Raw genomic sequence first — 27,170 nt, 5'->3', positions numbered from 1 at the left:
CTCCATTGTGACTAGGTTGATAAAGCACGGTGATTGTGTGTATGAAACTACTCTGCTCACTTTTCTCAATAAGGAGCAGTCCCAGGAAGGTGCTTTAAATCTTCGTGGATCATTGAGCTGGGCCGGAACACAAAGGGCCAGTCAAGGTTCAAAGATTAGCCAGAATTTCTCTCCAACAAGATTCAAGCTTGCTTTCACTTTGCATCACCGGAACAAACAAGCAGAGCAAAGGCTCCCCTACCCGGGAGGACTGATGGGAGACAGCTGCGGTTCCTCTTGCTCTTACTTTCTCAAAAAGGTGCACCAGGGTTCGGAGCCTCAATCGAGCAGAAACAAGGTGAGGACTCTGACCTGTGACCTGTGGCCTTTATGACATTAGGCTTTTGGGGTTCTACATCCACACTCAGCATTCTTAATTTAAGACACCTTGTGAGCTTACTCTTTACTGAGCCACAGACACGTCTCTGTGTTCTATTTCCTTGGTCTAGTTCATGCTGAATCCTTCACTGGAGCTGCAGGGGGACCACAGGAAGCTATGCCCTCTGCAACCATCTCAGAAAATCATGTACTACTGTGACCTCTGGATTTTTGTTGTATCCTGAATGTTGGTCAGGTTTCATGGGATCAGAGGTCGTGGCAGCTGAAATGCTCTTCTTGCCTTCTACCTCCTCATCCTTCTAGTCTGCTAGCATGTTACCTTTATTCTAACCTGTTTATTAGGTAACATTTGCTTTTTCAAAAAAAAATTCCACTTGAGAATAGGTTATTATGGAAATCATTTTTACTGAAAGTTTAATAAAGCAATTTTTTTAAAAAACAGGAGTTTAGACTACGTCTATCTATAAAACCTAAACATCACAGTTTCTTAGTGAAATTATGAACTTAAAGACTCACTTCTTATATCACCCTAGTGCTTTCTGTAACACAGCATTACCAATACAATTTTCTCACCTGATAGCATACAGGAAGGCTGAATTTAGAAAAGCCCAGAAAAAATCAAATAAAACAGTAAAATACACATTTATTAGGAGATTTCCATAGTTGTTTCTAGCCAAGCCAAATAGGATAAACTAATATTTTATTTGAAAATACTACACACATTTCTATTCCTCTTTTTTTATTCTTAGACATAGATTTCACGTCCTTGGAAGAAGATAAAATGTAAATTTAGGGCTTTGTCCTTGTAACTTTCTATTTCTACCCCTACCCACTCACTTTCTTTTAAATAGGCATCTTTCTTATTAGCCATACTTTAAAACATGTAATCATATTGCCTTAAGTCTTCCTAATTCCAGAAGCTTCAAACTATTGTTCTCTCAAATTTAGAAGGTTAGTCATTTTTTGGTTATTCAGTTTTTCAAAGCTCATCTAATAGAGACAGGAGTAGCAACAAAATACGTAGAAGCATGAGACTCTTGCCAAAGGATGTGTGCATTTCTCAAGCACAATGACCACTTACATCAGGAGTTGGGGACAGTTGCAGAGGCCGAAAAGATGGGCTTTGTATTCTGGAAAAATTTCCTTTGTGAATACTATGTCACTGAGAATCATGCTTGCTAAAACATGAATTCTGTCTAATATAGATCTACCCAGAGCAAGGCTGTGGGTCAGGTTTTTTTATGTAAATGCTGAGTTTCCTGAACGAGTTATATTCATTCACTTAATTATTCCCAACATGGTAGTGATTTTTGTCATGTTCATTGTTTCATATGAGAGAGGTATTTTTCAGTTTTAGAAAAGTATACAGACAAAAAATACAGACTTCAAATTGAATTGAAATGCATTAAAATAAAGATAGGCATTCATACATGCATTTAAATATTTCAATAATATAAATATAATTACTTAGTTTGAAGGCAAACATTAAGGAGCAGATTGGCAAAAGGGCTATTACCATATTTTCACTAAATTGTAAGAATGTCACCCAAGAAATTGACATAGTTGCTTAAAATTATTCTAAACAGCCCTTATCAAATATTTTAGGCATTATTCAAAGTGGTTATTACTGGAAATATAAGAGGCCAGTTCACAGATTCTGTGTTGCTCTATTGTCTGAATATGTGACTCTCCACATGGACACCAAATTGCTATCTTGTCAACATGTAACAGGATGGATCATTTTATCTCCTGAGTGATGAAGTTTCAAATCCGCAAAGCACAGGCCGTCAGTCCTTTGAGCTGATTATGATGCCTGAAACCTGACAGCTTGCCCTGATAGCTTTCACATAGCCAAAATCAAATTGTCCTGCTTCTATTGGAAGAAGGCAAGTGTGTAAGAACTAGAGGAAGAAGAAGGTAAATAGAAAAGAAAATGATCTTCACGTTCAGGGTAATTATAAAAAGTTTCCAGGGAAAAGTAGAGATATTGATTTTGCCTCTCCTTGTGATGTACACAGATGAGACACAAAGCACCCCTATGGGTTCAAGGTTTGCCAGGAAAAGGAATATCAGGATAAGCAGATGGCAGTCCCATTGCCATATGGCTACCCAGGAATGGGCCCATGTCCTCGTTCTTTGCCATAAGGTAAAACTAGAAATGTTTTCGTGCTGCTATTTTAAACAGCACAAAGAATGAATACACAGTTCATTGACAAGAAAAGTCATTAGAAAAAAAAATGTGACAGGGTACTCTATTTTATGCATCCCCATTAACTGGCTCTTTGACTTATAAATGAAAAAGGATCAAATTTATGAGATTTCCTGTGTTTTGGAAGCAAAATTATATGGATAATACTGCAGATTTTTTTAAACTTCCAACCAAAACTCTCATTCATTGAGGTAGTTCAGAATACTTTTAGAGGCTTATATAATAACTACGGCCTAGAACCAGTATTTCCAGTGTTTACAATAATAAATAAGCTAAATATCACTGTGAACATTACTAATTCCCATGTGAGCCTGATGTAGAATGACAGTTATTAAATTTTTAATTTTTTTTTCCAGTTTTATTGAGATATAATTGACATATAACATTGTATTTAAGGTGTACAACACATAATTTGATATATGTAAATTTTGTGAAATGATTACCACAATAAGTCTAGTTAACATCTATCGCCTCACAGAGTTCCACATTTTTTTCTTGTTAAAATGACAATTATAAAGGAAAGAGAGTGGTATAGTGGAAAGAGTTTCCGGTTTAGAAACTGAAGAGAAAGATCCTTGACCTGATAAGCCAGGTACAGGCCGTGACAACTTCAAGAAGTCACATAATCCCTCCAAATTTCAGTTTCCTTCTCTGGAAGGTGTTTATATACAGTGTTGTTGAGAAAAAGCACACAGTAAAGAAGAAAGAGTAGTTTGGAGTCACACAGAACTCTATTCAAACTCGCCTCCTCCCACTACTAGCTTTGCTATTTTTCTTGAAAGCTGCTAAAACTTTCAATTCAATGTCCTTACCTGGAAGAGGAAGATAATGATATAGGACTCACAGGGCGGTGATGAGAAGTAAATGAGCTAATTCCACATGACTCTGGGTTATGAGGTTGAAGAAGTGAGCAAGGGGGTCTGCAGACAGCAGTATTCTCCCAGGCCTGTGGGTTAGGAGTGACTGAGGCAACAGGAGTGGGTCAACTAGCCCACACCCCGGAAGCATTTATTCTGCCTGAGAATGCTCTCTCCAATTCCGGGTAGAGTGCCTTTTAAATGACTTTCCCTGGTGTAGAGATACATCCCTGGCTACAAGTTCCTCTGGAACCACTTATTTTGGGTGGGCTAAAATCTTCCCAGCTCTGCCTTCCCTAAGGCTTGATCCAATGACTCAAGCATTCACAGCACCAGGTGGTTCAAGGGAAGCCTTGGGTGGGCGTGAGCAGAGGATCCCCTACTAACTCCTTCTCCTCCGATGTGGCTTCCTTAACCCAGTCTTCTAATTACGATATTATTTTTTTATTGTTTTCTCTGTTCCCTTTTAACGATTCTGAAAACTTAACTAAAACACTTTTCTTTGTGTATCTGAAAACTACTCAACAACACTAATACGTTAGATCATTGGATTCTCTGTAAGATCCTTTTCCCAGGTGTTTCTCGTTTAATCCTCGAATTAATCCTGTAAGGATGGTGGTTTTATTCCCTTTCCCTCTAAACACACAAAGCCAGACATATGATACACAGATAAAGTATGTTGAAGTATCTGTAAGATATGATCAACAACAAATATTCAGTAAGTGATGAAACTAGGAGAAATAACAAGCCATCTAATGACCATGTAAATATCTTTCCATAATATTGATAAAGGCTGATATTAGTTTGCTTACTTTGATACATATTTGCATTAAGTAAGCAGGTGTAAGAAAATTTTCTACATGATTTCTCCAAGTTTTCTTCAAAGGTTACAGACACACAATTACACAAACCATGTTGAAGTGTAACTTCCTCTCCTTTAATACTGTTTCCAGTATCTGGCAATACACATAGGAAATTTCATTTAATAAGCACTGTATGTGGAAATCGACTCCCAAGAGAGAAGACAGCTGTGAGCTGGGAATGGTCAGGAAAGTCAAGAGTAGCTCCTCACAGAAAAACAAATGGATGAATGAATAACTGAGATGAAGCCTGGAAACAATTATCTAATAAACTTCCTTTTTTAATTGCGTCCTGTGATGTTTGAGACACTCTGAGAGGTGCTGAAGAATGCACAGAGTATCATATACTTTCTCTGACCTCAGGAACAAAGCTTTTTTTAAAAAAGAAAGCAGCAGTGATTTGCTGTTCTAGGTTAATAATTGATAGCATTTTGCTGAGTTTAAAAGTGCCCCGAAGTAGGGCTCTGAAGACAAGTCAACCACACACCAGCTGGATGACCTACGACTCAACACCGCCCAGGCATTTACTTATTAGCAAAGTGGGTCTAAGAGCAGTCGCCTCGCCTCTGACGTGGGTTTTTATGTGCATATCAAATAAAGTATTCTGTGAGAAAATTTTTTGAAAATGTTAGCGTACTTTATTTAATAGATAGATTTTTAGCGACTTCCTTGGTGATTCATAAGAAAAATGAGAAACTGAAATGAGTTAATCGGGATGACCATTTTCAAAGCAGGAACAATAGAAATTCTTCTTTTAGACCCAAAGAGCAGTTATAGGAAAGTTGCCCTAGGGTAAATGCATTGATGTGGGCAGCTAGAAGGGGCAGCCAGCGGAAGTGTGATCCCCAGGTCAGATCAGCAGGAAGGACAGTGGCATTTGTAGTCTGAGAAATGTATATGCATTTTAAGTATAAAGAGGACCGAAATGCATGAAAGCAAAATCATTTTAGAAGGACACTAACTGGTATTTGGGGATTATATCTTTTTATTGTCATCCTATGGAAGTAACACGTTAAATTTGAGTTTTAATGGAAAGTTACTCTATTAATTAAAATGATGCTAGTAGCTGTAATAGATAAGTCCCCAAATCTCAGTGAATTAACATAAGAAAAGTCTTTCTTGCTCAGGTAAAGTCCAGCCCGGTGTGTGCTGCAGAGGTGGCTGGCAGACACAGAGGGGACAGTTGCTTTTCGCATGCCCATACAGAAACCTAACTGACAGGGAGCTGCCATCTTCACAACTTCCCAAGGTGACTCTTGGTGTTAACACCAGTCAACTGACCAGGACAAGATGCATAGATGACTGCATAGAAATTTTTTATTTTACTCTGTACGTGTGGGAAATTTCACTAAAAGTGGAATACACCATCTACCCATAATGCATCGGCCAGAATTTAGTCATAAGGACATATGAAAAAGAGGGTGGAAAAATAAGATGTAGAGTTGTCTGTCCAAAAAGTAAGGACGTGTAAACATCCAGCCATTCTCTGTCACACTTGGCCCTTCTGTTCACCAAGTAACCGTTTAAATTTTTTTGCGTGAACACAGATCACACTCACCCCCTCCTCCAAGGAATATAGTCCCAAGGCCCATTTAGCCACAACTGGCTCAAATCTACACGCTGCTCTTTGAGCTATGGAGATCTGTAAATTACAAAGACAGTTTACCGCTTCGTGAAAACATCAAGTAGAATGTGATACTTAGAAACTGGTGACAGAGATACGGCTCAGGGCTTCAAATATGTGCTCTAATGTCTGCCATCAAAATGAAATCAAAACACAAACATCACTTAATTACTTGATAACAAATACAGGAAAGCTAGTGGATTATCTTTCTAAATAAACCCAAGTTTTCCTGGGAAGTCTAGAAAGTCATGTAAGGCTAGAGGTAATGTGGGATGTCACGCTTTCTTTTTCTACGGCTTCTTTACCTTCACAAGTTTTGCCTGTATTTTTTTTTCTTTTGGTATCAAAGATGTTATATTCAGCCCTTAACTGATTTTAAGCAGTGCAATTACATCATTTTTCTATCTTTGATTCCAGAAACAACTGAAGATTTTTTTTTAAAGGTTGGCACCTGCACTAACATCTGTTGCCAATCTGTATTTTTTTTCTTCTTCTCCCCAAAGCCCCCCAGTATAGTTGTATACTCCAGTTGTGAGTGCCTCTGGTTGTGCCATGTGGGACACCGCCTCAGCATGGCCTGATGAGTGGTGCTATGTCCCTGCGCAGGATACGAACTGGCAAAACCCTGGGCCGCTGAAGCGCAGCACGCGAATTTAACCACTAGGCCACAGGGCCGTCCCCCGACAACTGAAGATTTGAACATCATTAGAAGGTGACATACTGGAACTTAGACAGGCTTCTGTTCAATTCTTTGGTGCAAAATCTCCCCTTTCCAATCTTGTCTCTCATATTCCCTCCAAAATTTTTCATTTGTGGTCTGATTCTTTTGTTGATTATCTGGAGCATTTGACATCTTTCTGGCTCTGGCTCTCAAACTCACATACACAGCCCTGTCCAATTCTCAGGAAAGATAGAAGAACCTCTGGTAAGCACAGCCGCAGTGATGAAAAGGTAGCTGGTTTTTAATCAGAATACTCATCTGTATCATACTGCATATGTATCACATATGCACATACAATAATCGGGCACAAGAAAACTGGGAAGGTAAATTGTAAAGAATCTTCACAGCATCTTTTCATTGGTTTAACATCAGGTAAATCGCCCTTGCAATGTAAAGTATTCTTCAAATTACATTTTAGCAACTTTAAATGTTCTGGATCAAATGAACTTCTTTAGGTTTTCCCAAGCTAGAACCCAATTGTCCCTAAAAAGTGATTCTTTCCATGAAAAATAAAGGGACCAATGTTCTAATTTCAACTCATATATCTGGACATGAATTTTTAAAAGAATCAATAACAGCCTGTTTGAAGATGCTGAGTAATTATTTTCATTTTTATTAGGTGTTGTCATAACCTTGTGGTTATGTTAATAAAAGACACTATTAGTGACATACTGAAGTAATGATTAAATAAAATGATACATGGATTAGCTTCAAAATAATCACTGGGGCATGAGGAAATTTGATAGGGACATGGATGAAGGAAGATTGGCCATTTGTTATTCATTGTTAAAGCTTGTTGATGTAGTTAATAATTGCATGGGAGTTCATTAAGTTATTCTCTCAATTTTGGCAAATGTGTTAATGTTTCCATAATACAAATTAAAAGCAAGATTCACTCAGAGTCCAGAAGTATAATTATCTAAACACTCCAAAATTTTTTTTTGTACTCTCTCTACTACATGCCACCACATGACAAGTGGAATAAAAGTCAGTCCGTCGAACAATCCATGTCACTCTCAATGCAAACTTGGTGTTTTCTTGATGGTAATGATAATAATAACAGTAACAATGAAATTGAAAGCAAGAAACAAAGTCGTCTTAGTTCTGATTTGACAACTGTGTGTCTCCAACAGAAATATCAAGGCCTGAAATAACCTTACACCATTAATTTTCATTTTATTCATACCTGACCACATTGTCAACTGAGTGGACTCAGCAGGAATTGCCACACAGCAGAACTCAGCCAACTGTCAGTTCTTCATCTTTCTCATTTGTGTCACTCATGGCCCAAAGCCAAGCTCTCATTCCAGTACCACTGTTCTCAAATTGTGGACAAGCAGCAGCAACAGCACCAGGACACAACTCACCAAAAACATAGCAACTTAAAACAATGCCCATTTATTAGCTCACAGAACTGTGGGTCCAGCTCCATCAGGGCGGACTGGGTTTGCTGCTCAGGGTATCTCAAGGCTGAAATCAAGGTGTGCGGGCTGAGCTGAGTTCTGGTCCAAAAGCTCTAGACAAGAGTCTACTTCCAAGTTCATTCTGGTTGTTGGATGAATTCAGTTCATGGCAGATAGAGGACTGGGGTCCCATGTCATTGCTCGCTGTCAGCTGAGGGCTGCTCTCGGCTCCGAGAGGCTGCCCTCAGGCCTTGCCATGTGGCCCTTTGCATCTTTAAGCCAGAACAGTGCACCATGACCTTCTAGGCTTCTAATTTCTCACTTGCTCTCTCTGACCTCTAGACCCAGATTTAAAATTACGTCAAGCACTCCTGGATAATCATTCTCTCCCAAGGTCCACTGACTTGAGAGTTCAATTATCTACAATAATTCCTTCACGGTAGCAACTAAATTAGTGCTTGAATTGAATCAGCTGGAGAAGGTGTATGTAGATCCGGGGCTAAGAATCTTGGGGGCCATCATAGAATTCTGTTATCCACACCCAGCAATCTGTGTTTTAACAAGCTCTCCAATTGATTCTGAAATGTGCTAAATGTTGAGATCCAAAGCTCCAGCACTTAGTCCCCCATTCAATGTGAGCAACTGCTCCAGTTTGCCTAGGACTTTCCCAGTTCCAGCCCTGAAAGTCCTGTATGCAGGGAAATGCCTTAATCCAGGGAAAATCCCATGTTTAATTATTCTAGCTCCCCATCCCTTGTCCATCCCAGTAGTACCAGTACATGAGTGTCATCTTAGTCTTATATTTTCACAATATGATAAAGGACTTTTCCTCAGTGGCTCACAAGTGTATCTGCATGTTTTTTCTACCCTGGAGATATTTCACCCAATTGGCCATGGAATTCTCTTAAGTTAGCAGATAGATGCAGGTAATGTGAGATAGGACTGAAATTAAAACTAGTATTATCCTTGAGAAAACAAATGTTACTTCTACAACCTTTTAATTTTAGAAGCTTATTCAAAATATAAATAATATTCTGTTTCCAAAATAGAAGAATAAGTGAATAAATGAAGCATGTATTCAACTATAATTGCTCAATTGCTAAGGAAACCATTACAACCCATTCAATGTCAACTTTTCATGACTATACTAAAATATTGCAGAAATTATGATATTTGCTTTCTCTGAGACTCAAACTGATAAAAGTATGACTATTTGGAATTTTGGAAGAAAGAGAAATTTTCATATGCAACAGCAGCAATTGAATGTTTTTACTTAGACTTGACCATCTTATTTTTGCTTACTTTTCATTGACCAAAGGAAGGTTTATAGCCATGCTTAACTTCAAGTGACAAGGCAGACATCATTCCAGATGCCCAGAAGATATCACTGTCATAGAGTGTGTGAGTGTGTGTGTGTGCGTGTGTTTGCGTGTGTGTAAGAGAGAGACCGAAAGAAAAAAAACAAGTGAGAAAGAGAAAAAAGTGGTAAAGTGTATGTATGTTCGTGACAGAGAGAGAAAGCATCTCTTTTCTTTGTCAGAAAAACTAAAATTCTCTTGATGCTCTCGTTTTTTTTAGAATATCAGAACAAAGATAAAGGAAAGAAAGTTTGTGATTCTGGAAAGTATTGGGAGAATAGATTTCTACTTCTCCATTATACGTAATCAATAACCTAAGCTCAGAAGGTTGGACAGATCAGGTATGGCTATTAAATTTTGTAGGAACAGCCTAGAAAATGCTGTATCATTTTTGTTAAATATTACCTAATTATAGCTACTCTTAAAATTGGTATATATCCATTAGTTACTTTTTAGTCAAAACACTTAGAAATGTTTCCGTTTAGATGAGATTTGGAAGGGTAGTTCTGTTTGTAACTTGGGAAAATAAATGTAGAGATGTAGAACCTATTAAAAACACCCAGAGGTTATTTTTGTCTCCCTTCCTTGATCTAAGTTCACGATTATAATGGCTGAGACATCACAAGTTTTGTCTGGTTCTCAGGTGGTCATATTAAAACATCTTATGCCATTCTTCATTTTTTTCAGCCATAGTTCACAGCCTGTTGAAGAACTGAAAATGGAGACACTAAAGGAAGAACTGGAGTTCAAGATCAACGGAAGTGCTCAGGGGTAGATTAGAGCTGTCAGAGGTCTATAATCTTTTCATTTAAAAAAATGAGAATCTTGCATGGGTCATTTTGAAAGGAAAAGGGTTAGCGGTAAAAGTGAGAGATGGGGTCAGGATACTTCTGTTGAATAGGCATGAAGCCTGGAAAATCAGTTCAATTTGACTCTGCAAATATTAGAAGAGGTATGTGGTTTGATTTAGGAAAGAGTTTAATAAAGTCATTCTTTTAGTCAGAAAAAAAAAACCTCCCTATCACTACTGAATGCCAGGAAAATCAAGTTTTTTATTATTATATTAATATGTATATCACCCATAGGTAGTACACCATGTTATTTTTCATATGGCCACTGAAGGTGAAGCACTTCATACAGTGGCAAATATGTTGAGCTTGCTATCATTATAGAGGATGATGATTTTCCTTACAAAATTGACACTAAAACTGAAATGGAGGGAAAACACTAATTCCTGATTTCTTACATTTGGGGCAGGAGTATTTAATATAATAAACACGCTTGGGAAAGTATGCATATGCATAAGTATGTGTATCTTCATCTACATCCACCATCTACCAATCTATCTATCTATATGCAAATTTTTCCAAATGGTAGTATTTTGCTGTTATTGCTGTTGGTTGGTTTGTTGTTTTCCTCAGGGACAAAATTTTTGGTGTGTTGACTGAACTGCACATTTAACCTGAAGCTTACAAGAAAACTTGGACTATTTTCTTGTGTGCTGGATAAATGTCACCGAGTATCATATGTATCCTAGTTCACATTTGCAAAAACAGTATAGTTGATTTTGGAATTATGAACATCATGACATCAAAAAAGTTACCTGTGTTTTGAGCCAGGCTCCATCATATGGAGCTGTCTTTGGGACTGGCTGCTCTGTGATAGGATTTGCAGAATAAAAAGAAGGGAAATCCAAAAAGATCTAGCTAGAGGAAAGAATGGAATTTGAAAGGGTTTTCTGTGAAGGAAATAATGACAATAAATTAGACATTCCCAAGAATGGCCTCCACAGAGAGGGAATACATGTAAATGACTGCCAGCATCCTTCCCAGAAGCCTCTGGGGAACATATCAAATGCAAAGAAGCCAGAGAAGGAAATTGGGAGAGAAGTTAGCATATTATCCACTTCTTCCAAAATTAATAAAAGGAGGCCAGCTAATATGTGGAAGTAAGTTCACGCAGGATTTTAAAGATTTGGACCCTGTAAGTGGACCGGGGTTTATTAAATCCACTTTACCCTGACCAGATTGAGACTTCTCCTGGAGTCACCAGGCTGCAGCATTTTCTACCCCAATCTGTGTATAATGATAGAAGAATTATACCAGCTCTGGGTGATGCACTAAAAGGAATTTAGAGTAAACAGTAGAGGGTTCAGGCTATTCTATTTTATTCCTGAAGTAGTTCTGTTTCTTTTCTCTACCCCTACGAAAAACAACAGAAACTCACCACATTTGCAATTGGTTCAACATTGCTGGAATTAGTCACTACATATTAAAACCTTGTTAAAATTCTCTCAGCAGGTTCTAGAACTTTCATAATTTCTTTTAAAAGAAGACAATGGACTCCCAAAATGATGACCAATCTTGAATAATATTCTTGGGGAACGATCTGTTTAAAACTGATTTTCAAAGGGTTTAAAGGTAGCTATGAATGATTTATTATGTCACGTCTCTGTTCCCACAAACTCTCTTAGCTACTTTTAATTAATTCTATAGTAAATTTTATTCTTTTGGTGTTAGTGCTGACAAGTCAAAATTTTAATCTTCTGGTTATTAGTAAAACATTTTCAATCAGAAGACTCTGAGGGTAAAGTTCTTTAAAGTTAAAATATTCTATAAATTAACATTTTAAAATCTTAGATTTTATCATATTTTTCAAATACTAACAAAACACATTTGTATTATTTTGAAGTTCAGATGGCTTTTTCTGCAACACGCCTTGATAGAGGATGCCTTCCTCCTCTATTGGGTATATCTGTAGCATTTTAGAGATACAATCTATTTAACCTGGAATACATAAATATACTTGTGAGAAAGACTAATAATCATACCAATACGCTATTGGTTTACCATTACAAGTTACATTACCTAATTTTAATAATGTTTACACTTCTTCAAGCTGAGATGCATCAAATTTTTCGAATGCTTTTAGATACTAGCAATATATAAATCATGCATCTTTAGAGAGATATAGAATATCTTGTGATCCCTTCTTGAGTCCATTACTGTGCTTAGGGTACATAGTTACCACAACCAGTCAGAGAAAAGAGCACAAGGGTGCAAAACAAACATTTTATATTTCATCCATTTCCCCTTCCTAATAGACAGAAATTACTTGTTTTGAACTATTGGCCTTAAGTTTCCTCTGATAATCTTGGAACCTGGAATGTCTGTAACAGGGTGAAGAGGTGAACGAGTGAAGTGGAGTGAAAAATAACATGACATGTTCAGGCAATTTACTTCTTGAAAATAGGGGCGGAAAACCAAATAGAGATGATCATGAATTGCTTTGATTTATTTCACTAAATGGCTATCACTATCCATTGTGGTCATGGCATGATCATTATTGAAATCTATGGAAACAGATAAGAAGTTAGAAGGACAACCAAAACTCCGGTTCACGTTTTATTCTTATAAATATTATTCCAACATAAATGGCAACAGCTACTGTGTCTAGTCTCCTCTCATTATCGTTACTCTTTCTCTTATTTTCAATATATAGTTTCTCAAAAAAAAAAACAAAAACCTCCCTTCCTCCTTCGGTTATTACCACAGATGGGTGGTTGACCATTGTGGCTGCTTATATGTACACCTTTATAAAAGTCAGAACTTACATCTTGCTTTATTACAATTCTATACTCTTGTATACAGCTCAATATTGGTTTCAGGATGCCTGTTACTTTTTCAATTACTTAACTGACACTTAATGGTTTTCTGATATTTTCTCTAGAAATAAATACAAGGAGAATAAAAGAACAAGTTCCTTGGGATCAAAGACTCAATTCTAATACTGCAAGTGTAACCAATAAAATATTATGAGATGAGATCCCACATTTTAGGGATTATCTGAGAAGAGAGAATTTTGAGTGAGGATCTATATTGGAAAATTTTCATTTCACTGTCTGATGAGAATAGCCAAGTAGGTTATGTGCAGCTAGATATGAGAGGTGGCCCCTGATAATCCCTTTCCTTATGATTTCTGTGTTTCTCAAGTGCTTGAAAAAGAAGTCTAATGTTTGATGTTGAACTTAGAAGCTAGTAATAATTGAAGTCTGTTTCATTATCGTATGTTTCAAAGAATCTCACATCAGAGAAATGCATCATGATGTCACTACCTCTGAGTCGATAAAATATGTAGCCAAATGCACCAGAGAAATCAAACTTTGCACCCAGAAAATTAGGATGAATCACTGGTATGAGCCACTATAAGACATTTTCCTCCCAAAGTGATGAGAAAACTAGTGGAGAATGCCAGCCCAGAAACATCTTATTCAGAATTATGATGGATCTCCGGTCCATCTAATGCCTGCCACTGGCACGTGTCCAGTTCCATAAGTAGATTCCTATGGAGGATACCTTGGTAGGTCCATACTTGTCTTCATGGCATTAATGACAAGAATGGCAGAGAATATCTAAAATCAGGTTTCTGAACTAGACTACCATTAATTTATATATCCTGAGAAGACCATGTAATTGAAAGCCCAAAAGTGTCTAGATTAAATTCTTTGCCATAGGCAGGTTGAAATAGAAAATTAAAGTCAGTTCTAGAAGTACATATCTGAGTTTGGTTGATTCAAGAAAATTTGGAGTAACATAGTCATTACACAATAAATACTATTCCAATCAAGTTGGCTTAAGTAATGGAGTAAATTTTTAGTTTTTACCTTTTTTGTCAAGGAAGAAATTAGCAGATGCCACGTCATTTAGGAATGGGAAATCAAGTACGGACGCTGGGATTTATTTTTGAAAGGTAAGAACTGAGTCTATATTATCTCCATCAAAGTATAGGGTCTCTCCTAACAGCATTTCCTTCACTTTGATTCCTTCTCCTCTCTCAACAGATTAGCGCTATCTGATCTCAACTCCAGTTAGTCCTGTGTCATTTTGGCTACTCCAAAAGGCACTATTACCTCAAAACAATAAAAAATAAAACAAAACATAAAAGAACAACAACAAAACAATCACATACATTTTCTGTTTGGCTTTTGATATATAACTTACTACTTACTAAATCTGTCAAGATGCTTATTCCAAATACCTTGCCCCAGCTTGAGTCAGTTGTCCTCCATGGTCCCATGAGCTGTGACCAGGTAAACTAATCCATGAGGTCCAAATACAGTCCCCTCGTTCATCCTTTCTGAGGGGCTGTGGATAAGGGCAGATTATCTCTGAAGGCAATACAGCGTAGTCATAAGTATTATTTCAAAATAAAGTGCTTGAAAATACTCATTTTATCCTTCTAAAAGCCATATAAGCAATTTCAATAGTTCCTAAAATTTATTCAACACATTCAAGATAAATTGATAAATTTTTATTTCAGAGTTGATTATCTTCACCCTAAATTTGTCTTTTTGTAAACAAACAAAAAATCATTTGCTTAACTGTCACAGACAAAAGCTCATGATTAACGAATGCACAGAGTTAATTTTCACAAAATTTAAAATCATAATCATTGGTTTCCAGAGTTTAAGGATGAGTCTTTTCCCCTAATTTATTAAAAATTATCCACAAATCTTTACTTCCATACATACCGGAAGATTTTGGCTCAGTAATGGTATACCGGAATTTGGAAATTAGTATGCATATCACATGGGAAGAGTGTTGAACCTTAAATCACGTTCTTTCTTCGGGTGACATCTTATAACATTGAATGATGGCATAATTTTCCTATCAGGGTTTCTTCAGTCTCAGGACTCTGACTTTTTCCTCTCGGTTTAAATGACACAATTACAGCAAGGACAAATTTAGTGTTTTGCTCTTTTGGTAACATGTTCTCTAAATAAGAACATCTGTTTTACAGTCACTTCCTGTTTATAGGGTAAGCTATTGTAGTTAAATTTCAAAATGTCAAACTCAATCAAAAATACTGATCTGTTTCAGTGTGCAGGTGAAATGGCTAATGTGTATAAGGAGTCAACATCATCTAGTGGCAAGAATACTCTGCTGGGAATAGGGAGGACTGTTTTCTATTCCCAGCTCTCTCATGAATCATTGGTCTTGTCTACAAAAGGATAAAAAGGTATTCCAAGGACAAACCGGCTACTGCACCCAGGGAAGAACCTGCTGTGTGAATGGGAGGATCTGACTGCTCTGACGAAGCCTTTATGCGCTCCATTAAGGTCAGATATGGCCGCATACCTTTGAACATGGCTGGATTTCCTATTATGTCTTTGAGTATTCATGACACACATGACATTAGCCTAAACGTAAACAGGCAGTGACTTGATAAAATAAAGCAGATTCTACAAACAATGTATCCTTATGGAAGCAGTAGTCCAGAGGATTGTCACTGACAGGTGTGAGGGTCCGCTTGAGGGTACTCGAGTCCAGGTGGGCTAAGGAGCATGGAGGGGCCACACAAATGCAAGGGGATACTGAAAAAAAATTCTGATACTTTTAACTTTCCTCTGAGGTTGGAAAATGCCTCTTCAAGTTTTCAGCAATAGGGACCTAAAACTCTAGGAGGCCACACACTTTCCCCTTTATATTTGTTCATAGTGAATGATTCCAGAACTTCTTTGATGCTTGTAGTAGGGCAACTTGATCATGGGTGTTTTAGCTACTTGAGAGAATGATTCTAGATGGCCAGAGTGTCAGCCCAGTGTGAGCAAACTGTACTGCCAGATGTGTAGTCGGAACCAGATGTGTGTTATAGTCAGCAAGCCACATGTGTGAGCCTTGCTAGACTAATAGTTGTGAAGAGCCAACACATATACATTTTGAGTGAAATTTGGGTTAAATGATTATTTAGAAGTATATCTAAAACCCCTTTATTTCTAAAATCTTAAATAGGAACAATTTAGGGTAGCAAAGTTAAACAAAAAGAGAAACAAAACAAAACAAACAAACAAGCCATCAAACCCCAGAAATGATGGAAAGCTTTCCTCAAATGAATTTAGGAAGTGGAAAAGGAAGCAATAATATTTTTCTGTCCATTAGCTTTCCTCTATCCTATCCAGGTGCTATTGAGGACAATCAAGAGATTTCGAGTTGACATTAAAGTCGATATAAAGGACATTAAATCTAAATTCCAGGAAGAGTACTTGATGGAGAGTCAGGAATCCTCGTTTCTGATCAGTCCCGAATCAGTCAATAACCTCAATCTTTGCAGGTACACCCTCCCCTTTTTGCTCAACATTCTCCCATATTTAACTCTCTAGCAGATTGCCCCAGCTAGAGATCACTTCTCCCCATCTTCACAAGGATCACACCAGAAAATCACCCTAAACTCGCTATGACAGCCTCTTCCCCATATTTTACCCCCTTATATTAAAGTGACATGGGAAAGTATCCTGGAAGGAAAGCACTGAAGTTGGTGCTTTCTTGTTTGTTTTGTTTTATTGTGTATAAGGTAAAGTCTTCCACTATTTAGCGTGATGAGAAATTTCTGTGTCTTAGGTATTAAGAAAGACTAGTTTACTTTGAAGGCAAGTCTAGGATAAGGGAGGAATTGCTACTTCATTTAAAGACCCTTTGTGATTAGGGATTATTGCGATTAGATTTACTTAGACCTGGTGATACCGGGTTTGAAGTCATCTGTAGAGAGTTGGAGAGGAGAAATGGGGGAAGAAAAGATTTACTCAAACCCAGTATTTCAAATTTTTAAATTAAAAACAGAAAAGCTATTCAGTTATGAGAGAAAATCTCCTGCAAGAGAGAAAGGAAACATGATTCTGGGTCTCCCATCCACTTCTGTGTCCTCTGTTGCTGGAGAAGCAATGGCAATGAGCAGGGCAAGGGCTGCTGGCAGAGGTGAGTCCCTGTGAGGGGGAGGATGCCCCTCCCGGTCCGCATCACTGCATTTGGATGTGACATTTTAGGCCCATGGGACACCGCTCCTATCAACCCTCTTAGTTTCTTCCCTTACACAGTTTCTTCCCTTACAGAAACAACGATCTCCAACATGCCCAAAATAAGAGGATAAGCCATGCCACAGACTTCCGTCACATTCAGGAAATAATGGGCTACAGTCACATGCCAAGATGCAGAAAATACCTGGCTGAACTTCACAAGCTTTGCAGATTCTGGTGCACTAAACGAACAGAGGGTCCCAGGCTTGCCGCCATTCCTAGTAGGCCGGTAGATTGAGCTTCAGTATTCTGAGCAGGGCAGTGCTTCTCAAGTGTTAACGCAGATACAAGCTACCTGGAGGTCTTGATAAAATGTAGATTATGAGAGAGTAGATCTGGGTGGAGGCCGAGATCCTGCATTTCTAAAAAGCTCCGGGATAATGCTGATACTCCTGGTCCTTTCAGTAAAAGAGTCTAGAAGAAAATATTGCCATACTAATTGGTGGGGAATTTAGAGGGGTACTCTGGTTATATACAATAAAATTACTCTTCTTTATGTGATTTACAACCACAATTGATAGGATAATTGTATGTTAAATCCAGTTCTCTCTTTTCTTTTGCTGCAGAAGATTGGCCCTGAGCTAACATTTGTAGCCAGTCTTCCTCTTTTTTTTTCTCCCCAAAGTGCCGGTACATAGTTGTAAATCCTAGTGGTAGGTCATTCTAGTTCTTTTATGTGGGATGCTGCCACAGCATGGCTTGATGAGCAGTGTGTAGGTCTGCGCCCAGGATCTGAACCAGTGAACCTTGGACCCCCAAAGCAGAGCATGCAAACTTAACCACTCAGCCACAGGGCTGGCTCCAAATCCAGTTCTTTAAAGAGTTAAAAAAGACAAAACAAAACAGAACCAAACAACAAAATCCCCTGCATTAGACAGTGGGTTTCAATCATGTGAAACTCGATGCTCCACTTTTTAAGGAAAATACTTGTTAATATCCCATTTCCTATTATTAAGTAAAATTTATAGATAATATAATGTACATGCACACATAGATTAAAAAATATCAATATAATTGCATAATTATAAGACAAAGAAAAATAAAAGGAATTTATTATAAAACAATGAGAATTTTAACTTGTAATTTTGCAGGCACAATTAGTTATTAGACCTAATGAAGTAGTCAAGTGCTTGCATTTATGTGAAAAATTGTTGTGGCAGCTGCCATCCACACTAATCCAGTGTGTGTTCTTAAAAACAGCAGCATCAGCAGCATTGCTGTTTGTGACGTAATTTTTCTGAAATGATACAATCTTTGGTCGAGTCTGAACAGAGTATGACGTTTCTTCCATTTGTCAGGTGTTTGCACTCCTGGAAAATTCAGAGTATATAAGGAGCATGCCAAACATAATTTGCATTTACATTAAAAAAAACAGTCTCTTAGCTCACAAATTTATAAATAGATTTTCACAGACAGACGTTAATGACCTCTCAGACTTGTGACTCAAAATGCAGTCTGACATCCAGCAACTTATAGTTCTCACCGGAGAGCTGGTCAGACCTCACAAGTTAAGAAGATCTTCAGGTAATGGATAAATGCAGTCGTGTTAGAAAAACCCTGCCCTAAGATGCTGAGGGCATTCACAAGCTCGGCTGAACAGAAGGTAATTCTTTGCTACAATGGACATGACACTGCAGGAAATCTGGGCTTCCTCGTTGCTCACTAAAGGCCAGTAACATCCACACCCTACTGTCCTGAGAACAAAAAACACACTCTAGGGTGTTGTATTTCCTGTTTAGGAATCCCATTAAGTCTGTGTGTGGAGGGAATTCTCACAACTGTAACTTCTATTAACGAGTTACTTGTCATTTTTGTTTTGTTTTTTTGCTGAGGAAGATTTGCTCTGAGCTAACATCTGTGCCAATCTTCCTCTATTTTATATGCAGGTTACTGCCACAGCATGGCTGATGAGTGCTGTAGGTCCATGCCTGGGATCTGAATCCACGAATCCAGGCCACTGAAGCCAGGCTCGCCAAACTTAACCACCAGGCACAGGGCCAGCCCCTCTTTTTCTTTCTTTGAATAGGCTGCTGTCACATATCTTTTAATGCCATTTGGAGCAGAGTGTTGGTTATGAAATATAAATGCTGTGCAACTCAAATCTCAAAGATATTTGAAGGAATAGAAATAAAATTATTATTGATATAAATAAATTATAAAAAATAAAATACAAAGAGTATGTTATAGTTACGTTTCTCACTGTACTATTTCAGGTAATGAGAAGATGATTACATGATGTTGGAATGACTGTAAATTACTAATTAATTTAGTCAATAGCTTATTTTACTAATTCAACGTCTATAAAACCTCCAGTAAGAGATCAATGACACCCATATTTAAGAGTTGAAATACCAAACTTGCAAGAAACAAACAGGAATCAAAAACGAGGACTGTAGGCCGGGTTTAAGGAGAAATATACTGTTTTAGTGTCAGGGTAGAATTTTGAAATTCCAGGCTAAGAAAGCATCACTGTTCAGCTTCTTTACATTTGCCATGATAGGATATAGGTTTATGTTAACTCGAATCACTTGGTTAAGTTGGGATCTGCCAGATTTTTCCACTGTACAATTACCAAAACTACCTTTGCAACAAATAAGTATCCTATGAGGAAATACTTCGAGTTAACATAAATATCACGTTCTCATCTGTCATTCGCCCACTAATTTTCTCAGACATTGATGATTAAGTATTGCCATGATGATTGCCAAATAGTGATTTTCTAATTTCTGGTTCTAAGTCTTTCTGCATTTGTGAGTTGGCATTTGACTATAAGGAAGAAATTTATCTTCTCCCCATTTACGTATTCAGTTACTTATTTATATTGTAAGCTTCTTATTTTTCCAATTGGTTATTATTCCCTTTGTCCCAGATTCACACAATAAGGACCCTTCAAGCTGGCTTCTATATCCTTTTGACAAGTTTCTATCATTCTTTAAGTACTTCCTTACTTTCTGGTAAAAAACAATTTTTCATCTTATATTGTACCCAGCCCCAACCCTATAAATTGCTATTTCTCTAAGGAAATGTGGGTCTTTTCAGTGAAGAATGATATTTAGAAATGAGGATCTGGGTGATAGGTGCTTGAGTCATTTTTAAATATTAGGCTTATAGAGGCCATATTCCTTGAGTGTGTCCTCACTGTATCACAAATAATTTAATTTGTTTCTATTAGTTTTTACTGCAAGATCTTTGTCCTTTTCTGTTCCTCCCACAGATTTATATGAGATATATTTTCTTATCCTTTTTGATGGAAGTTTCTGGGTATGCAATAGGAAAAGCTCCCTGGATTTAGGGCAACCTCCTCTTTTGTAATTATGAATATTAAAAATATGATCTCGCTTTGACAATTCTGAGATCTCTCTGCTCTTGGATGCCTCGCACCACTGTCCAAAGCTTCATTCATCTTTATTCCAAGTGTTCCTACTCTGCTGAATTTAGACCACTATCAGTTACCCGTCTCCACTCTCCAAAAGTATGTTCTCTCCTTCTGAGAGGGCATTTTTTCATTTGGCACTTTGGTGGGTCTTGAGAACAGAGAGTATCCCACAAGTTGCTGATATTTTCATAAAGCCTTTGGAGGGCTCCAGTTTGTGTGTAACTCACTAATTGTTTGAGTAACATATTATAACGCACAAACTGAAGATTGTGGAACCTTTTCCAGCTTCATCAATTTTTCTGAGATCTGCTGCTGAGAATTCTCCGCACAGTGAGATCCTCTTGTTTTGAAGGAGAATGCTTGTAGATGATCATGGAGCTCCAGAGCCTGCTGGACTCCCCAGCTTGCCTTTCTCTTCCCTGCGTTACCTCCACACCTGCTCAAACCTGTGGGTCCCTTCTCCAACTCACTCCCTTCTGGGTTTTGACCCTACTCACTCACATTCTGGGCTTTGCAGTCATACTCTTCCACCCAGTCTCTTGAATGATATGGTCTGTGGGAGCTTATCGTTTGCTAGCCTAGATTTTCTGTCATTTTCTTTTCTTTTCTTTTTTTTCAAGAGATGTGGGAAGAAGCAAAACTATGCTACTATCTTGATATTTTAACCACGGTTTGTGATCTAAGCATTCACGATGAACTTACTGTGCGCCTTGTGACATGTATTTGCACAGTTGCTCTAGTGGCTTATATATTTTATGTTCCAATTTCTGGTGAAAATTTGGTGAAATAAAATCATTATTATAATTTTAGAATATTTTAAATTATATTAAGTGAAAGCAGTCCCGGTGAATCTAAAAATAAGATGAGAGATGCCTTTCCATTTCATTTATATGACATGGTTCTCATAAAATATCCCATGTCCAAATATAGCTGGATGCTAAGGTTGTTTCCACATAAGGCTATAACAGCAGGCGTATTCATTCAGACCAATCAAACACCTGCACAGGCCAGTGTAATAAACCACTAGAATATCTAAGCCATTCCGAGAACTCACTATAGTTTATAATACATAAAAATGCTTTTCCTTTTCCTTTCTTGATCATTTACATGTGCATGTAGAATATCAAGACATTCGTAAAAATTGGTGATGCTTATGATTTACAAATGGACCATGCCTATCATGGGAAAGGAATGTAGTGCCATCTATGATGTTTTCTCTGTTTAGGTGGAGGTAATCTGGCCAGGAAATCAACTGGACTTTATGTTCAATCTGATGGAAGAGACTCGTTATACGGCAATATTTTCTTTAAATGTCATTGCCAGTAAAGTTCAATTTTAACGGTAAAAATGGAACAGTAAAAAGTATTATATGTACAAATTACAGATAGTATAAATAATGTGATTATATCTAAGTGAATGCTGATAGCAAAGAGAAAGGATCAATTTTGTATTTTATATTTTCTTTTCGTTTCTTAAATAAGCAGAGTTGGTGTAAGTTTGCAGAGGCGGCACCATATTTATGATGTAGGATATCAATTTCATTTAAGCAGAATGACAAACATTATGCAGTGATCATATTTCTATAAAAGTCCTCTTATTGTATTTTCCATTGTTATATGCTATTAAAATGCTACTTGGGAAAATGCTTAATGTCTTTTTAGTTCTAAATATTGCCCACCTATCCAGTTAGGTTACATAGTATTTACTTCATACAAACTAGGAGAAAAACAATGATACATAACTGCCTATTGGAAGACCCAGAATAATAAATCATATGACTACATATGATTGCTTTGGTCAAACATACAACTGCAGCCAACACATGGCTTTATGCTTTCAGAGAAATGAATAAAAATACAATTTCCAAGAAGAGAAATGGTGCATGTCCCCCATGCACACTGGCAAAGTCTTATAAATATGCACAGAATCAATATGGAAATACAGTGATGATATCCTATCAAAAAAAAAAAAAAGAAACTCTAAATTTTTCTCACTGGTCTGTATGTAGGTGGTTCACCATCTGGAAAATGCCTTAAAAGGAACCCGAATACGGAATATGTGCAAGATGTGAGGATGCCCTATTTACAAAACAAATTGGCAGACTGCATTTGACTTGTGCTGGGAAAACAAAATAAATATGTTCCTTTAAAATTTCATGCATTCTATGTTAATGAACTAAAGCAGGAGAGTATTAAAAACATAAAAGATACAGTTTAACAAAAATATCAAATTTGGAAATTAGATGGTGAGTTTTTAATATGAATTTAACGGCATGTTTTATAAATATATTTTTCTTCAAAATTAGATGTCACTCCTGGAGAAAATTCCAATTAAAAGGAGTTGTTCTGTATATACATTATCCAGAAACTGCCATTAATGCCAGAAATGATTGCATGTTTTTTGTTTCAAGATTTACATGCTTTCACTAACATAATTGGACCAGAAAATTAAATGCTTGGAAGCCAACAAAGGTTTGAATAAACAGTGACTGTTTTGTTAAAAATGTAGACCTCAAAAAAATCAACTGAATCTTCATTGTATTCACTATCTTACTTCATTTTGCTATGCACTCAATCACTTTGACTTTTTAATGATTTATTAATGTCTATTTTTAATATAACTCACCTAGAAATTATATTTATATCTGGTATGAAATTTAAATCAGCACTTTTATCTTCCAAATAGCCTGGCAGTTATATCAAATGCTGTTTATGAAACACAGTATTCTTCTTAATCACTGAAAAGAAAATTCAAATTTGTCAACTAATAAATTTATGTATTTAACTATTTTCTACATTTCCAACTCAGTTCTAATTATTAATTTGTTTATTTTTGTAACATACAGATAAATGTACATGCATACATATTTATAAATATGTATTTTATACTTAAATATATAAAGATATAGTCTATACATATATATTCGAAGTTCGATTCAGAAACTGTGTTCTAAACCATAGAGCGTCCAGGAAAAGATAATGTATGCAGAGCTTTACACTCGGTCCGGCACATGGTAAAATCATCACTTTTAGCTATTATTATTTGAAAAGAAAAAATATTAATGAAATGTGAGGCTCCTGAAGGCAGTTAGGCAATGTTTACACAGAGAAAAACACCATCTTCTGAGGACCTTGGGGACATTTCTTCATGGTATTTTCTACAGCCTTGTTAAGGTATAATTGACGGAGAATAAATTGTAATATCTAAAATGCGTAATTTGATAAATATTGAAAACAATGGTATATACATCCATGATACACTATCACCACAATTGAGATAATGAATAAATCCAACACTACCAAAATTTCCCTCCTGTTCTTCTGTTCTGCCTCTTTCCCATCATTTCTCCTACACTCAAGGCACCATTAATATGCTTTCACTCACTGTTGGTTAGTTTGCATTTTCTAGAAATGTATGTGAATGGGATCATATAGCATGTCAGTACTGTTTTTTTGGACTGGTTTCTTTTACTCAGTGTAATTATTTTGAGATTCATCCGTGCTATTGAGTATATCAATAGTTAATTCTTTTTTCTTGCTAATTAGTATCCCATTATATGAATATACCACAAATTGTTTATCTATTCACCTGAGAGAGAAATATTTTTTCTTTCCATTTTTTGGCTTTTACAATAAAGCTGCCGTGAACGGTCATGTACAAATCATAGTGTGAATGTCGGTTTTCCTCTCTCTTTATTCTTTCCTGCCTCGCAAGGATCACTGCCACGCCCTGTCCAGTGCCTGACAACTCTTGCTTCATATATTTTGTACCGTGTTTTAACTGTTTCAGGCAGAATGGCAAATTAAATTCCAGTTGTTCCATCTTGGCTGGAAGTGGGTCCTTATCCCATATTATTTTGTTGACAGATTCTGCATCAATTATGAGTTTTTTCTCCCTGCAACTAGTTAAGCTCCATGAAGGCAACAATATTTGTGTGTGTGTGTGTTAACTAGCATTTCAGTTTCACATAAAATGTTTCTACCATTTAATTGAAACTCCATAAATATTTCCTGAATTAGAATTAAATGAAGCAATATAAAGCTTAAATAACAAGGGCTAAAAACACATGGAAATTTATTCTTTAACCATGATTTGTAGGGTTAAAAGTGATTTGTCAACTCGAAAATGCTATTCAAGACGTTGACTTACTACCTCTCTCTACTTCACCAGCTTCGATGTCTTGAACGTTTATCATTAGGCTTCTCACCCTGTGACGGCAAGATGGCGGCTGTGGTTCTACACCTCAGGGACTGACTTTACCTCGCTTAAAGGGAGAATACAGTGGGGAGAAAAAAGAAACAGGGGAGACCTTAATTATTGGGCATATCTTTTTATTTTTATTTTTTGACTGGCCTACATTCTGTGTTACATAAGAATTTTACAAATGTTATTTAAGGGCATATCTTTCATCAAAGAGAAAATATCTTCCTAAAACCGCTCAATCTTACTTCTTAGATCTGTCTCATTGGGCAGGTCTAGTCCATATCACCACTCCTAAGAATGTAGAGGCTGGAAAATGCCTCAATTTTTAATCAGGAGAGTGGCAGTTAATCAGTGGAGAAGGGATTTCGGATCAGCTGTTGTGTAGACACCCATCAGTGTCTGCCACACTGTGTTAATGCTTATTTTCATTTTTTATAATCATCTTGGCAATTCTTACATATATACATCATTACATAAACAAAAAACTTTACTTCAAAAATTTTGATGTGTTTATTGTAATTTTATTAAATTTGTATATTTATATTGTGTTTTTATCCAATTGTATGCAATTTCTTCACATTGGTTCAAACGTTGTTCCATGCTTTTCATTAAGGTTTTTGTCTTCTTTTCTTTTTTTTTTTTTTTGAGGAAGATTAGCCCTGAGCTAACTACTGCCAATCCTCCTCTTTTTGCTGAGGAAGACTGGCCCCTAGCTGACATCTGTGCCCATCTTCCTCCGCTTTATACGTGGGGCGCCTACCACAGCATGGCTTTTGCCAAGCAGTGCCATGTCCACATGCAGGATCCCAATCGGCCCACCCTGGGCCACTGAGAAGTGGAACGTGCGAACTTAATCACTGAGCCACCAGGCTGGCCCCTTTTATCTTATTTTCAACTTTTAATTTCTTGGTATTTATTTTTTGGAATAAAATAAGACATGATTTATTATCAGCTTATGCAAAGATATTATATCATTATATCTTAATTCAAATTAATTTTATTATAGCCTTTGTGTTTTATTTTGGAATATAATCAAATCATCAGTAAAAAAAAAAGTTTTAATTTCTTTTATGAAATTCCTGTGAATTTTTAACTAATTTTATTGTATTGTATGTTTCATACATCAAATTCTTGATATAACCGATAAAATCAGTGTTTCACCACTTAAAAGGTTATTTCATCTTGTTATTTGTTTAACAGATGTACCAGGCTTAAGTACTTAAGAATCCACTGAGCTACCCTCATTACTGATTTGCTGATCAACTCTACTTGGATTCCTCTGGTCTTTCTATTATTGTACATAGCTTTTATCTTTTAAAGTATACTCAGTATTACAGGTGTGTCAGATTTTAGATACTGCTCTTGGATTTTTGAACTAATTCTGCAACACTAATAAATCCATCCATGCCACACCTCTTATAAACTTTCCCAAACACCCCAGTAAAAATCACTGCATCCTTCCCCTGAAGTACGAGGTCATTTATTATTCATACTACTTATATTATCACTTTTGTGCACTCTACAATGCTTTCTCAGTGTTTTGCGTGTGATTGGCTTCTCACCATTGCTTACATAGAAAATCTAAAGGGAGGTGTTAAATATAATCTACTGGAATGAACTCTGTCATTTCTTTTCAATTTTTATCACAAAAGACAATGAGGGGCTTAAAAAATGTCATTTTATCCAAATTTTCACTGAATGCAGAAAGGAATCCCTTAGGAAGTATTCTAGACAGATGGAGAATTAACCTTTGCTTGTAAAAGTGGAGTAAAAAAGTAAAGATTAGCTGGCATGGTAATATCCCAAAAAAGAAAAGTATAAAGAATTTTTTTCTGGTAAACATACACATTCAACAAATACCTGAAAGAATAAAACAAAGATCTGTGATGTGACAGATGGAGGAACAGGTACTGAATAGTACAGAAAATGAAGTGGTTAAACTCACCATCAAGTGAGGTGATCGAAGCAATTTTTCCAGAGCAAGTAATACCTGAGTTTGTTTTGAGGATGACAAATATGCTAGACAGGCAGTGATGTCCCTATGGCCATGTGTACAGAGATGGAGACCAATGCTGCAAGGTTAGCACTTAGTTCCTTACTTACACAAAGGACAATTTATGAAAATACCCATGCTTAACTTTCTAGAAGTTTTTATTACCTGCAAATACAATATGTATGTGCTGGGGAATAGGACATGGATGTAAGAGGATTAGGCCAGAGAAGCAGTCATTGACTGGTTTATGAAGGATCTTATATACCATGCTAAGAAGAAGTCTGAGAAGTCAATCGGAGTAAAGAAAACAAAGGGATGTGTGGCAGGGTTTGCATTTGT

At 36.8% G+C, this 27,170-nt stretch overlaps 1 long non-coding RNA gene across 1 annotated transcript; it reads left to right on the top strand.

Moving 5' to 3' along the window:
- Positions 1-225: 225 nt before the first annotated feature.
- LOC124231595 (uncharacterized) lies at positions 226-10,788 on the top strand. The gene is made up of 3 exons (XR_006886611.1): positions 226-337; positions 9,631-9,751; positions 10,098-10,788. It is a non-coding gene; the product is annotated as an uncharacterized LOC124231595 (long non-coding RNA).
- Positions 10,789-27,170: the final 16,382 nt, after the last annotated feature.

Source organism: Equus quagga, chromosome 22 (genome assembly GCF_021613505.1).
Source record: "Equus quagga isolate Etosha38 chromosome 22, UCLA_HA_Equagga_1.0, whole genome shotgun sequence".
NCBI classification, from domain to species: Eukaryota; Metazoa; Chordata; class Mammalia; order Perissodactyla; family Equidae; genus Equus; species Equus quagga.
Note: the sequence above shows the minus strand (reverse complement) of the source record. Positions and strands in the feature narration are given on the sequence as shown.